The following is a 16,212-nucleotide window of genomic DNA, read 5'->3' on the forward strand; positions in this document are numbered from 1 at the left end:
TCCTTCCCTGAGTGAGGAGATGTAGAGAGATTTTCCTATTATAGAAACTTAGTACCACCAGCATCAGTCCAATAGATAGAATGCGCTTGGCCAAGGAGTTCACAACATTGCCATCCGGAAGTATAATGGACCAACACACAAACTCTGTGTAACCATGAACTTTTATAGTCTGGTTAATACAGTTTAGAGAGAACAACTCACAAACGCGGATGGCAAAAACAATAACAAAGGCCTGAGTGACGGCATCTGCATACTTTCTATATTTCTCTCTGATCTTTGGTCAATGGCAGTCTGATTATATTCTCTGTAATATTTTGGATGAAGATCGGTCCATTTTTTTTTAGATAAACAATCCATTCGGAATTGAAGAAAAGCAGAATTTGTTTTTTAATTGAAGGATACAAAATGGGCTTTACATCGCGGTCAAGTTCTGTCCAGTAAATTTTTTTTGTATTTGTTTTTGTTTTGTTTTTTGGGGGTTTTTTAAGGGGGGCGGGGTTGGTTTGTTTGTTGTTTGTTTTGTTCGTTTTTTTTTTTTGTTTGTTTTTTTTTATGGGTGGTAGCTGTTTATAAAGTAATTCTTCAGAGCCATTAGGCTAAACGAGCCTGATTTTATCCCGCTAACCTTTGATTAAGACGTTAGTCAATCGCAAAATACTTTCCGCCCGATCAAACAGACCTAGCTATCCAATCACTTACTAACGGGTCAACATGTTGTCAGAGAAAATGTCTTCACCAAGGATCAACGAGAGTCCCTTTGCGTTTGAAGCGATTGCTCCACCAACCTAGCAATCGGGACCCACTTTTAGGGAGGGGGGGGGGTGGTGGGGGTTGTCTTCAGGGTCTATTCCAAGGGAAGAAGGAATAACCCATGCGTCAGCCGCAGTGCAGAGCCGCAAAGTGAGCTAAGGCGAGGTGACTTGATAAATGCTACACAACGAGGCGTGTAGTCGAACTATGTACCATTTGGGTACGAAGCAAAGACCGTGCCGCTGAGTCTATAAATAATAATAATAATAATAATAATAATAATAATAATAATATAATAATAATAATAATAATAATAATAATGATAATGATAATAATAATAATAATAATAATAATAATAATAATAATAATAATAATAATAATAATAATAATAATAATAATAATAATAATAATAATAATAATAATAATAATAATAATAATAATAATAATAATAATAATAATAATAATAATAATAATAATAATAATAATGATAATAATAATAATAATGATAATAATAATAATAATAATAATGGGGTTATTATGACCTGGAAGAAATTCAGTATCAATGATAAAGACTTCATGGACGTCATTGCAGTCTGACGTTAACATAGACATGCATGCAAGGAGTACAGATAGAGTAGACAAGAAATGAACCTGTCAAGGATTGGGGCGAGATCACCAGGTTTGCAGCAGCTTATCTGACTGTCTATCTATATGTCTGGGCACTTTGACAATCTGTCATCATAGGTTAGGTATTTGTTTGTTACTTTGTTTGTTTATTGGGGTTTTTTTTCTTGTTTTTGTTTTGTTTTGTTCTTCTTGTGTATGCCTGTGTGTGTATGTGTGTCTGTGTGTGTCTGTGTGTGTGTGTGTGTTGTGTGTGTGTGTAATTTTGTTTTATTTTCCTGGTTTAGTTGAGGTTTTTCGGGGGTTTTTTTCATTTTACTTAATGCATTTCTCTGTTTGCATTTTTGTTATGTGGTTTATTTATCTCTTTTTTTTTATCTTTGTGTTTTGTTTTGTGTTTTTGTTTGTTTTTGTTTTTTTTTTTGTCTTTTTTGTTTGTTTTTTTTTTTTTTTTTTTGGTTTTGCTGAGGTTTTGATAGGGTTTTCTTGTTTGTTTGTTTTTTGTTTGTTTAGTTGGGGTTGTTTTTGTTGTTGTTGTTGTTGTTGTTGTTGTCTTCTTTTTTTTTTAGTTATTTTTATTTTATTTTCATTCGTATTTTGTCAATTCATCACACAAATTAAATGTCAGAAGAATGATTGGGTAATCCTCAAAGCCGAAACATCCATCAACCGCTCTCGATGTAAATCGTGAAGTCCCAGGTTTGAGAGCCTTTGCTAAGATGAGAGTCATTTTAATCGATCAATATTTTAAGGAAGAGTTTAACGATCAAAGCTTTTAATTCATTTTTTTTGTTGTTTGGTTTTCAGATTACGGCAGTTCATTTTCCTTAAGCTTTTATAGAGCGCAATAGTCACTAAATGTGCTCAAAGCGCTTTACAAGGAGTCCCAAGTAAAAGATGACACTAAGCATGTAGGACGAGACTTGAGATGACGCCTGTAAGACGCTATCAAAAGTTTTATTTTCGATAAAGATAACAATGTTTCCTGCCAGAGATTCTCATTTTATCCCTAAATGCATGAAAGAATGTTTATGCGGCAATGTGGTCTTGTGGTATGACACTCATTTTCGGATCGGAAGATCATGAGTTCGAGCCTCGCTCGGCGCATTATTGAATTCTTGGAAAAGGCCCTTTACCCACATTCTCACCGTAATCAGATGTAAAATGAGTACCTGACCGTTAACAGCGTTGTCTCTTTCTGAAAAAAATAGTAAAATCGCCTAACAGACGTCAAGTCTCATTCTACGTGTTACGTGTCGCAGTTATTCAGGGACCCTTTGTATAGCGCGTTGAGCACATTTAGAAGATATTGCGCTATATAAAAGCTCAACATTTTTTTTAAAGAATGTTTTCCAAGTACGTACCCAACAATGAACTGCCCGGAGTGGGACACGAAGCAGGGACCTACAGATAGTTCGAAGATGCCGTCACTCAGGCCTTTGTTATTGTTTTTGCCATCCGCGTTTGTGAGTTGTTCTCACTAAACTGTATTAACCAGACTATAAAAGTTCATGGTTACACAGAGTTTGTGTGTTGGTCCGTTATACTTCCGGATAGCAATGTTGTGAACTCCTTGGCCAAGCGCATTCTATCTACTGATCCGAATGCTAGTGTCATATCAGATGACATTAGGGCCACTCAATTTTTTTCTGCGAAGTTGCTATTTATTGATATTGCGATACTGGGACAGTCGGACAGATGTCAGAGAATGGACTGGTCTTCGATTAGGAGATGGGATATATTCCCAACCGCAGTGGGGGGAGGGGGGGGTTGTTTAACATGTAATTTGACACCAACAGGGATTATAGATTTTCTGAAAACGAGCTATTTAAAGCCACAATGTTTCGTAAGGCAGGGGGGGGGGGGGTTCCCGATAGCTCAGTTGATAGAGCACTCGCTTCACACGTAAAGGGACCGAGATATGATCGATCCCGGGTGCAGTCGAGATTTATTTCTGCCCCCCCCCCCCCCTCCCCTCCCTTTGTCCACCCAACAGTGAATTAATAGGTAGCCGAGTATGTTAGATTTGGCAGAAAGTACTTTGCGATTGATTAGCGCCCTATCCAAAGGATAGAAAGCAGTTGCTATTGTCCGTTTCACGCTATAGAAACCGGGATAAACTCCGGCTCCATGGATCGAATGACTCTGATGGACTACAGAACAGAATGTTTCATAAACGCGTAGTACAGACTTATAGCTGATCTAATGGCGAAGCTATTATTGACAGCTGGCAAAAATTAACAATCCTTATTTTGATATTAATGTTCTGCGTTTAGTTAAAATATTCACAACATCCGTCAGCCGGATGTAAAATAGCATCACACAAAACTGTGCGTAACCTTAAACCTTTATAGTCCGATTGATACAATTTAATGAAAACTACTAAAAATGGCTGGAAAAAAAATAATAACAAAGATGTGAGTGAACCCGATTCTGAGAATTGATATTACAGTTAAAATGACCAGAGACGCCAGAATTTAGCTTCTTTTTTTTTTTTTTCTTTGAGGCATTACAAGAATGCATTATCTATCAAATTCAGTCCCTCGATAGGTGGATAGGTGGATAAAGAAAGCTTACAATGACCTTTCCACACGGCACCGGTCATGATATCTAACTGCTGTGGTTTGTTTTAATGAATTGTTTGATTTTGTGAGAATTGTACACTTTTCTTTCTTTTTTTTTATCTTATACATCATTGTCATCCTCATCATCATCATCATCATCATCATCATCATCATCATCATCATCATCATCATCATCACCATCATTGTCGTCATTATTATCGTCATCTGCCTCTTTTTTGTCTTCTTGCCTTTCCCCTCCTCCTCCTCCTCCTCCTCCTCTTTCATGTAAAAAAAAAATGTTAAATCTCGATTTTAAAGAATTTTGCTCTCGAGCAATTCTTCCAAAATCCCATACAAAGCTCTTTGTGATATAAATTTATGTTATCATTTTTCTGGTAGAATTATTATAGAGAGCTTACAAATAAAATGTATAGGTTAATGTTCCTTCGCAATCTTTGAAGGAAAAGTCAAACATTTTATGCCCATAAGTCATTTACCCACAATCCATCACCAAATTTTGCAAAATCAATCTAAATTTAAAATACATCATTTTTCTCTCCGTCTATTTCGGTATACAAAAGTAAGACACAAACCCTTTTGTGTAATGTGAGATAGCTCAACAAGCTTTTATAGCCCAGTTTGGAGACCATAACTCACTCAACCCTAACAACGACTATATCCGTAGTTTACCTGGGTTACTTTTACCCCATGCCTATTTATTTTATTTTTCTGAGACAAAGTATAGATAGAATGCGCTTGGCCAAGGAGTTCACAACATTGCCATCCGGAAGTATAACGGACCAACACACAAACTCTGTAACCATGATCTTTTATAGTCTGGTTAATACAGTTTAGTGAGAACAACTCACAAACGCGGATGGCAAAAACAATAACAAAGGCCTGAGTGACGTCATCTGCATACTATCTATAGGCGCAGTATCTAAGATAGTGTTTTTAGTTTTTGCATGTTAATGAAAGTTGAGTAAAACTATCTATGCACATGCTCATTTTTAATACATTTCTTCCAATTTTGAAAAGTAGCAAAAAACTCTAGGGGTGAGTGAGTTAAAGGAAGACATTTAAAAAAAAAATATTATCTAAATTTGCTGAGACACATAGTGAGAGATTGATCACACTTGGCCTCTAAATCACCTTGGGGGGGGGGGGGGGCGATAGTCCAGTTGGTAGAGCACTCTCTTCACATCCAAAGGGACCAAGTTCGATCCCGGATGCATTCCAGATTTTTTTTTTTGGACTCCCCATGTCCACTCAGCAGTGGATAGGAAGTTGAGTCTGTTAGTTTTGCGGAAAGTACTTTCCGATAGAAGAGTGTCCTATCTAAAGGATAGCAATCAATTGCTATTGTTCGTTTCACGCTATAGGTGTCAGGATAAACTCGGGCTCCACGGGCCAAATGGTTCTGAAGAACTACTTTTTTTCTTATCACCCTGGCATGACACTGGTTTGAGATAATAAGTCTGTTTTTCACAATGCAGTGCATTCAGGAAGGTCATAATGTCCTTTTGTCATGTGACATGTTTGCTATCATTTTATTGGTTAAATATTTGAAACATTCTCGATTGTTATTGTATGAATACCAAGTTTAAAGGATATGTACACCTTTGTTGATAAAACAAAGCATTTATGCCCGTTGCCAAGAGAAAGGGCTATTTATTGTGTGTCTGTGTGAGATAATCAATGATCGCCAACAATCTTTGTAATATTTCTGCTTCATTAACATTCTTTTTAATCGTGAAAGAAAACGTTGGTAATTATTAATAAACAAACCACAAAGTGCCACAAAAATAAACAAGACAATTAATTGTTTCCATTTGATGATAATAGCCATCGTCCTCATATTCCACTATTGTTGAATATAGACACGTCATTACGCATGACATACCCACACATACACACACACATACATATGTATGTATATATATATATATATAAATATATATATATATATATATATATATATATATATATATATATATATATGTATGTATTGAATCGTGTTGGATACAAATATGGTACGAATAGTGCTCGACGTGTAACAATGGAGCGAATTATTATTGTAATATTTACCAGCACGATGGTATGAGCATTTTATCTAAAGGCATAGCATTAATATGCAAGTCGATTCCAAACAAAGGCGTGTCGTCACGTGACATAAATGTCATTCATACACGTTTTTTTTTTTTGTTTTTTTTTTTTTTTTTTTGTTATTTTTTTTTTCACGGGTCTACTTGTGAAAGATGATTATAGATTAAATTGTAAACAAAGCCATGGCGTGATGCTGTTGTTTGTTGGAAAAAGCTCGTTGTATTGTCATTGTCTCCTTCAGGGCATTTCAGACTTTTAAGAGAGGCCCATTGTATTCATGAATAAAAACAATTGATAGCTGAAGCATGGAAAAAAATACATATCTGAAGCATGTAAAAATATTCAATGAAGGGACACTTTGACCGCTTTCTTTTAAATTTTCAGGTCTTAACACGCGTTCTCTCTCTCTCTCTCTCTCTCTCTCTCTCTCTCTCTCTCTCTCTCTCTCTCTCTCTCTCTCTCTCTCTCCCTCGATCTATCTATCTATCTATCTATCTATCTATCTATCTATCTATCTGTCTATCTATCTAGCTATCTTTCTATCTAGCTATCTACCTCTATCAATATATCTATCTATCTATCTCTCTCTCTCAGTATACACTATATAGATATATCGTTCTTTTCCTCACTTTCTCTTTCTCTCTCTCTCTCTCTCTCTCTCTCTCTCTCTCTCTCTCTCTCTCTCTCTCTCTCTCTCTCCTCTCTCTATATATATATATATATATATATATATATATATATATATATATATATATATATATATATATATATATATATAATCAAAGAGAAATAATACAAACAATACTCAAGCAGATGAGTTTCAGAATGTTTTCATTTTATTATAGTTTGTTGTTTGTTTGTCTTTTGTTTTCTTTCTCAAGTTCTTTCTTTCTTTCTTATTTTTCTTCCTATCCTCCATCATCTTATTATTATTATTATTATTATTATTATTATTATTAGCATCATCATTATCATTATTATTATTATTATTATGATTATTATTATTATTATTATTATTATTATTATTATTACACAGCATATCAAATCGTCTCAAAATATGCATACATATATATATATATATATATATATATATATATATATATATATATATATAGAGAGAGAGAGAGAGAGAGAGAGAGAGAGAGAGAGAACTCCATGGACAGACCTTTAAAAAAAATAACAAGAGAGGCTGACAGCCAAACAAAGGAGCAGACATTTGATGGAATATAGAAATCCATAACAACAACAACAACAACAACAACAAAACAGTTGACGGTAGTCGCAATGCAAATTTTAAAAAGGAAGAAGAAAAAAAGAAGCAAATTAAAAAAGAAAAGAAATAAAAATGAATTGACGGGCAGTAGATTTAATGAATTAACAAGAACTTTCTTTTGTAAATAACAATGATTTTTTTACCTGTTTTCAGAGACAAAACTCCCGGTGTATAAAGGAGGCTGTTGATTATACGTGCAATTTAAATATAAACCAAAAGCACAGGTAGAAAACGTCCTCACAGAGAGAATTAAGCACACAAAATCACTTTAGAAAAATGAAGCAAAAAGCGGATATATAGATAGATAGTAACATATTATTTCCTTATCCAATCCTTTTAAATTAGTAAAATGAGTCGCACTTATTCAACTTATGATCAAACGGTTCATTTACTCCACATTATGGCAGTGCCTTCACCAAAAGGTTACATGTTGGCATGTCCGGATTTACTTGTTGAATGAGTGAGTGAATGAGTCGGTTTCTGATCCTCCTCCGTCGTCGCCGCGTGAGTAAAAATTCATCAGCGGAGGCGATCAGTTGCATTTATTGTGTACTTCGCTCACCACTGACTGACTACTACACGCGCTAGACGAGTAACACTTTACTCGCGTCATAATGTACAAAAATACCATTTTTTTACTCCACAATACCTCTGTAGTCGCGGGCAAACTTATCCTGCAATTTCTTACTCACGTCTTTCACCCCGCGCTTCTTACTTTGGACGACGATCCGGCTATGATAGCAGAGCCTTGACTGATTATCGTGATTTAAATGTGTTCTCTGAACGGGATGCTTGTTGTTGTGTTAGAAATCATTCAGCTCTTTGTTATATTGTTGTTGTTTTTTTTTTAGACAGTCATTTCGGTGATTACTTCTCACTAAATTATAGATAGTATGCGCTTGGCGAAGAAGCTCACAACATTGCCATACGGAGGTATAACGGACCAAAACACAAAACTGTGTGTAACCATGAACTTTTATAGTCTGGATAATACAGCTAAGTGAGAATTACTCATAAACGTGGAGGACAAAAAACAATAGCAAAGACCCGAGTGACGTCAACTTCATTCTATCTATATCAATCAAACTATAAATGGTTCAAGGTTACGCACAGTATTGTATATATGGGGATAATTCGTTATTGTCCAAAAATATTGAAAATTTTCAATGGTTTACATTGCTCCAACAAATAATATAATATGCATAAATAAAAATGTGTATATCATATAGATAGTATACGCTTGGCTGAGAAGCTCATAACATTGCCATCCGGAAGTATATCGGTCCAACTTGCAAAACTGTGTGTATCCATGAACGTTTAGAGTCGGGTAAATGCAGTTCAGTGAGCATTACTCATAAACGCGGATGGCAAAAAACACAAACAAAGACCTGAGTGACGTCATCTTCGAACTATCTATAGTAATATGATCCTCATTATAAATTTACTTCACAATGCACACAAATTACCAATACAAATACTAGTAGTATTAGTAGTATTAGCAATACACAAATACTAGAGTGAAAATAATTTTCTAAATCATTGATATTAAGACTTGGTTCTTTTTTTTTTTCCTTTGTTTGGGATTATTTTTGTTTGCTTGATTGTTTTGTGACAATGGCACCAAGGATCATAAAAAAAGCAACATGATCCTTCGCCGATGGCAATCAATTGTAAATCTATTCTATTTTACCATCCCATGGGTTTAGATTGGTTCTCGGGGGGAGGGGGAGGGTTATTGGGGGGGGGGTTATATTTTGTTCATTGTTTTGTTTTGTTCTCTTTTTGGTTAGGGGGATGTTTTGTTTTGTTTTTGTTTATTTGTTTGCTTTTGTTTTTCTTCTGATGGAAGAGGGGTAAATGATTTTATACAAATCTAAGAATAGCTGGGATTTTTTTTTTCATTTAAGTTTGTATCTATTGAACGTCTGTGTTTCATCTTCGTGTGTTTCGATTTTGATTGAGTGTATGAAAAAAAGAGTAACAGGAGAGTTTAATAAATAATATGCTGATCTTCTTCAATTCAATGGAGACATCAAATTACACAACTCTCAATGCTTCAGCAAGTATAAATGACGAGTCTCTGTACTTTTCTCTGTCCATCGCTGATTACCACTGGGAAAACGTTTGTTTTCTTTTCTTTTAAAGTATCAATCGAAAAGGATACCTTGAAATGGGGTATGCTTGCATAGGATGAATATCATGGTGTCTACTGCAGAATCCTGAGAGTATCCATATCAAATCTTAGTGTAATGATTGGAGGAAGTATTCTTCTTCTTCTTCTTCTTCTTCTTCTTCTTCTTCTTCTTCTTCTTCTTCTTCTACTACTACTACTACTACTACTACTACTACTACTACTACTACTACTACTACTACTACTATACTACTACTACTACTACATACTACTACTACTACTTACTACTACTACTACTACTACTACTACTACTACTAATCTATACTACTACTACTACTACTACTATTATTATTATTATTATTATTATTACTACTTCTACTACTACTGCTACTATACTACTACTACTACTACTACTACTACTACTACTATACTACTACTACTACTACTACTACTATACTACTACTACTACTACTACTACTACTACTACTACTACTACTACTACTACTATTACTACTACGACTACTACTACTGCTACTATTATTACTACTGCGACTACTACTTCTACTACGACTTCTTCTTCTTCTTCTTCTTCTTCTTCTTCTTCTTCTTCTTCTTCTTCTTCTTTCTCACCCTCCTCCTCCTCTTCATCATCATCATCATCATCATCATCATCATCATCATCATCAGCGTCATCATCATCATCATCAACATTATCATTATCATCATTATCATCATCATCACCACCATCATCATCACCACCACCATCATCATCATCATCATCATCATCATCATCATCATCATCATCATCATCATTACCATCATCATCATCATCATCATCATCATCATCATCATCATCATCATCACCATCATTATCATCTTCATCTCCACCATTGCCATCACCGTCACTATCAACTCCTCCTCGTTGAGATCTAATATGAAAATCGTTTGTTTTTTTATTGAAACGATTGCATATTGTTTCTTAGACCTGAAAAAGAAATACATTTCCTGATTGTTATCATAATGACTTTAAACTCAAGTCACCCCGTATGTTTCATTCTGACATTATATCAGATTGAAGCGATGGCTCGTGTTCCGTTTCATTTCATTTCATGATCAAAAGCGTTTGATTCTAATTATGCTCGATGCTTGTAAAACTAGTTTCAGAACACAACCTCTCAGATCTGAAAAAATAAAATCATCAACTTGATAATCACGTCGCACAAAATTTGTCTTACTTGTCTAAATACAAAATAGGTCTAAATGTATTTTTTTTTAATGAAAAAGGTAAAAAAAAATAGTTTCTTTTTAAAGAAAAATATTCAATTCAATTATTTTATTTGTAGGTTTAGGCCAACGGGTACATATTATATGCAGGTCTGGCTAATATAAAATTCTTGTAATGGACAATATTTTGCGTTATTTTTCTAAATTCCCATTACAACAATGAGCTCATAGTTAATTGGGTTCTCAGACATGCAGTTAAGTACACGTCGGTTTAGGCAGACACTAACGTGCTTGAAGATCGGATATCCTAAACTGTTATGGGCTCATTGTTGTAAAAACCAACGCATTATGCATTCAATTACAACAATGTTAAATCAAGCCCATTATTGTATAGATAGTTCGAAGATGACGTCACTCAGGCCTTTGTTATTGTTTTTGCCATCCGCGTTTGTGAGTTGTTCTCACTAAACTGTATTAACCAGACTATAAAAGTTCATGGTTACACAGAGTTTGTGTGTTGGTCCGTTATACTTCCGGATGGCAATGTTGTGAACTCCTTGGCCAAGCGCATTCTATCAATAGGGAATGAGATTAGCGGAAGAGTAGCGCCCCTTGATTGGACGTCACCCATAGTCTGTGACGTCACCGGCGGAAAAGTTAGTAGAGAGATAACGTCATGTTGGGTATGCGAGGACGAGAGACGCATGCGCACAACCAACATGACGTTCTCTCTCTAATAACTTTTCCGCCGGTGACGTCACAGACTATGGGTGACGTCCAATCAAGGGACGCTACTCGTCCGCTAATCTCATTCCCTATTCGGTCATCAGACCTGTAAATATGTGTATATATGCGTTGGTCAATATTCTACAACATTTGATGGAAATTTAAAGTGTGTTTGTGTGTGTGTGGGGGGGGGGGGGGGGGTGTTCAAATGGATCAATCATTCTTCAAACAAAACCCGGGTTCTTACTGTATAGTGATAATTAACAATGTGAAATTATACTAATGTAATATAATAATAATCCTTATTATCCAAATAGACAATTATTGTTAGGTTACAGCTCCTGTAATAGGCGAAAAAAGTAAATAAAATAGTGGGAATAATGATGATAATAATACTGATAGTAATGATGATAATAATAATAAAATAATAATAATAATAATAATAATAATAATAATAATGTAAATAATAATAATAATAATAATAATAATAATAATAATAATAATAATAATAATAATAATAATAATAATAATAATAATAATAATAATAATAATAATATAAAATAATAATAATAATAATAATAATAATTGAAGGGTTTATGCTTCAATTTAATATACGAAAACATATAAAATTGACGTTTTGGTTTTCCCTTTTATCAACAAACCAGGATGAATGAAACACTACAAACGAATGAGACAATAAGGGTAGCGGCGTTGTTAAGATGAATAAACAAAAACATTGATGGGCAGGAAATAGAATGCTCCTTTGTAAGGAAGCACAAATTAAATTAGAACAATAAATATTTATTCATCGTTACAACGCCACTACCACATTATCTCATTCGTCTGTAGTGTTTCACATATCCTGTTTTGTTAATAAAGGAGAAATCCGAAACGTCCATTTTATCAGTTTTCGTGCATTAAATTGAAGCTTAAACCCTTCAATTTCACGTTGTTATTTATTTCTTCGAGCGTCGAGCAATAACATTTACATTGCTGTATAGTGACGATCTTAGTTCTGGTAGTGTTTCAAAGCCGGAGTTTATCCCGGTTTCTATGGCGTGAAATAAACAATAGCAATTGCTGTCTACCTTTTTGTGAGTCTATCGCAATGTACTTACCGCCCACTATCAGGCCTAGCGAATTACTACTGGGTGGACACAGGGGGAAGGGATCAGAAAAAAAATATAGGCTTCATCCGGGATCGAACTCGGGTCTTTTGTATGTAAAGTGAGCGCTCTACCAACTGAGCTTTTGAAACCCCGTCTATTCATAAACGTTTAATTGTGCGGCTATGCGGTCTTGTGGTATGACACTCGCTTTCGGATTGGACGGTCCTGGGTTCGAGCCTCGCTCGGCGCATAGTTGAGTCCTTGGAGAAGGCTTCTTACTCACATTCTCTCACCGTATTCAGGTGTAAAATGAGTCTTTGGCCTCTAACAACGTTGTCTCTGTCCGAAAAAAAAATTGTAATATCGCCAAACAGGCGTCATGTCCCGTCCTACATGTTAAATGTTACTGTTTGGCCAGGCACCCCTTGTAAAGCGCTTTGAACACGTTTAGTGGATATTGCGCTGTATAAAAGCTCAATTATTATTTTTTTATTTATCATTACTCTGACTACAAAAGACGTTTTCTACAAACTGAACTTATTCAGCTCTTGTTTACGCCGAGAGTCAACTAGAGTCAACGTGTAAAATAATATTATCTAGAGCAACCTTCAATTCCCAGGCGAGTCTCGTTTGATCCTGGTAATTTTACCTCATCATGACATCGGTCACGTTGACATATTATTATGAAGCTTTCAGGGTTATTGATTTGTGGACCGTAATTGTGACCCATCGTCTCTAAACGGTACTATATCGGGATGACTCGGGGTGTAAAAAATGGAATTTATTGACAAAAACATGAAACTTGGGGTTTGTTTCGATTTGTTATGTAAGAGAATGAAGACAATTTTTCACAGTGCAAAAGCCCAAAAATTGGTATTTACTATCACTTTAATTATAAAGTCACTTTTCGGGGCCCAATTCATCCCGGCATAAAACCGTTTCGAGACGAAGGGTCACAATTTCGTATCGTCCCTTGTTATTTACACGTCGCATGTTTAAATTGAAAAAAAGCTGAAAGCTCATTCTTTTATTCAATTATTGAAGTACACGTTTCGCTTCTAAAATGTATTTGTTCTAATTTACAAGAAGGAGAAGATTCTGAATTCGAAATGTTAATATTCTTCATTATGTATTTCTAAACAGTAAACATGAGAACTCTATCGTCGTGAATTTGACAGAGTTTAAAGTCCGATCCCCCCCCCCCCCTCCTCTTTCCCCTATGCGGGGCTATGGGGTCTTGTGGCTGAGACACTCGCTTTCGGATCGGAACGTCCTGGGTTCGAGCCTCGCTCGGAGCATAGTTGAGTCCTAGGAGAAGGCTCTTTACTCACATTCTCTAGTCGTACTCAGGTCTAAAATGAGTACATGGCCGTTAACAGCGGTGTATCAGTCCGAAAAAAAAATTGTAATATCGCCTAACAGGCGTCATGTCCCGTCCTAAATGTTAAATGTTGCTGTTGGCCAGGGACCTCTTGTAAAGCGCTTTGAGCACGTTTAGTGGATATTGCGCTTGAAAAGATCAATTTCTTTCAAAAAAAAAAGCTCAATTTATTTGTTATAATTAACAAGAAGAATATTCTGAATTCGAAATTTTAATGTTCTTCGTTATAATGTATTTCTAAACATCAGAACTTTACTGTTGTGAATTTGACAGAGTTTAAGTCCGTGGACCAATGGACGACCCCCACACCCACCCCGTTCCTCTTTCCTCTGTGCGCGGCCGTGTGGTCTTGTGGTATGACACTCTTCTTCAGGCCTGAAGGCCCAAGGTCTTGTTTGGGTGTTTTGTTTTGATGTGTTTGTTGTTGTGTTTTTTTTTTTTAATTTTGTTTTATCTTGCTTTGTTGATTTTTTTAAAATGTTGTTTTGTTTATTTGTTTGCTGTATTTTGTCGAGTTTCATCTTGATATCATATCGATATATTATGACATAAGTTTTCTGACAAAATGGAGTTAAGATGCTTTATCAGTGTCCGACTGTCATATTGTTTGATTGTTTACAAGAGCTTTAATTTGGGGGGGGGGGGGGGGGTTGGGTTTCTTTTTTTTTCTTTTTTTTTATGTTTTCTTTTTTGGTTTTGTTCTTTGTTGTTGTTTGTTTTTTATTTATTTTGTTTTCTTTTTTGCTTTGTTTTTTTTTTCGGGGGGGGGGGGTTGTTTCGTTTTGTTTTGTTTCGTTTGTTTATTTGTTTATAATTTGTTATTTGTATTTTTTTTTTAAGTTGGGGGTTCTCTTGATATATTATTGAAATTTGAAATAAATTTGTTGGACATAATGGAGAAAGGATGCTTTATCAGTGTGTATGGCAGCCATGTTTATGCCGATTATTTATGCTGAGGTGACGTGATCGATGGTATAGATTGAATAAACTCATAGATTCTGATTCATCATAAGGATTAGGAACCCTATTGAGCTCAGTAAGGGGATGCGGATGGGTCCGGTCGTAGCCAGTTATATACCTGTCATCGAAAACAATCAGCCCCACTGATACTGTTAACACAGGTGTGTGGGGTGTGAGAGTGTTTGTGTGTGTGTGTGTGTGTGAGAGAGAGAGAGAGAGAGAGAGAGAGAGAGAGGGTGTGTGTGTGTATGTGTGTTTGAGAGAGAGTGTGAGTGTGTGTGTGTTTGTGTGTGTGTGTTGCGTGTGTCTGAAAGATGAAGAGAGGGTAAAAGGAGGTGTGTGGGTGTTTGTGAGAGTGTTTGTGAGAGAGTGAGAGAGAGAGAGTGTGTGTGTGTGTGTGTGTGTGTGTGTGTGTACCTGTGACATTATTTATTATTTATTTATATATTCAAATGCCATGTTTTACTTTTACTTTTTTATCAGGATTGTGAAGGAAGACGAGAGGGTAATGGGAGGAAAGTAGAGAGAGTAAGAAAAGTAAGGGAGCAAAAAAGAATTTTTAAAAGTTAAAAAAAAAAAGAGAGAGAGAGTGAGAGAGAGAGCGAGAGAGAGAGAGAGAGAGAGAGAGAGAGAGAGAGAGAGAGAGAGAGAGAGAATAATTTTCGTGTTTCTTCTACAGGTCCCATACCGCGAAGCATGCTTCGTGTCTCTGCTTCTGCTTAAACAGTTACACCACAGAGTTCGGCACTGATCGCCAAAAGAAAGTGAACAGTGAAGACGTTTTAGCAGCATTAATTGTACAACTAAATACATCTCTTTCCTGTTTTAAGATTATTTTTAATTTAAACAAAAAATCTATTTGCTTTGCTAGTTTGGGTTTTTTATTTTTACCCAAGTTGTTTGGGGGGGGGGGGGGGGGGGTTAAAATATTTTTATTTATTAGTTTAGGCAAGTTATTTACCCATACTCTGTGACGTTATATTTAGGGGTGGGGGGGGAGTACTAGGCTCTATCACTATCAGTCCACGCAGCTTTTGGTGCGACCTGGGTCCTACGCAATACAACGAGTACGTACATTAAAGTATCCCAAGGGTCTTCTGGTTTTTGGTTTTTTGTTTCCCCAGCCTCTCGCACCGATCTGCACCCATCTTTCGTTTGTTTTGTCTTTAGTAGAGGTTGAATGCTAGCTTGAGGCCCTTTTAGATGATGCCAGCTCCTGAATCTGCACTCGTGCAGGTTGCACACGGAAATGGATTAGACTCGACTACGTCCTCACTCAGCAACCGAGTTTCTTTGAACAAATGGGAACAATTAGTAAAATTAGACGCTTTTATTTTCGATTTGTTGCTTTACTTTTAGTTTGT

At 35.7% G+C, this 16,212-nt stretch overlaps 1 protein-coding gene across 1 annotated transcript in view; it reads right to left on the bottom strand.

Moving 5' to 3' along the window:
* Window positions 1–7,904, bottom strand: part of LOC144976790 (uncharacterized) — a 246,290-nt gene extending 238,386 nt beyond the window's left edge. Inside the window, exon 1 of the mRNA XM_078921239.1 lies at window positions 7,461–7,904. The gene's annotated coding sequence lies outside the window, so the exon portion shown is untranslated. The remainder of the gene's footprint in view (window positions 1–7,460) is intronic.
* Window positions 7,905–16,212: the final 8,308 nt, after the last annotated feature.

This window comes from Berghia stephanieae, chromosome 7 (genome assembly GCF_034508935.2).
Source record: "Berghia stephanieae isolate SIO BIC M18660-M18661 chromosome 7, UCSD_Bste_1.3, whole genome shotgun sequence".
Lineage (NCBI taxonomy): Eukaryota > Metazoa > Mollusca > Gastropoda > Nudibranchia > Aeolidiidae > Berghia > Berghia stephanieae.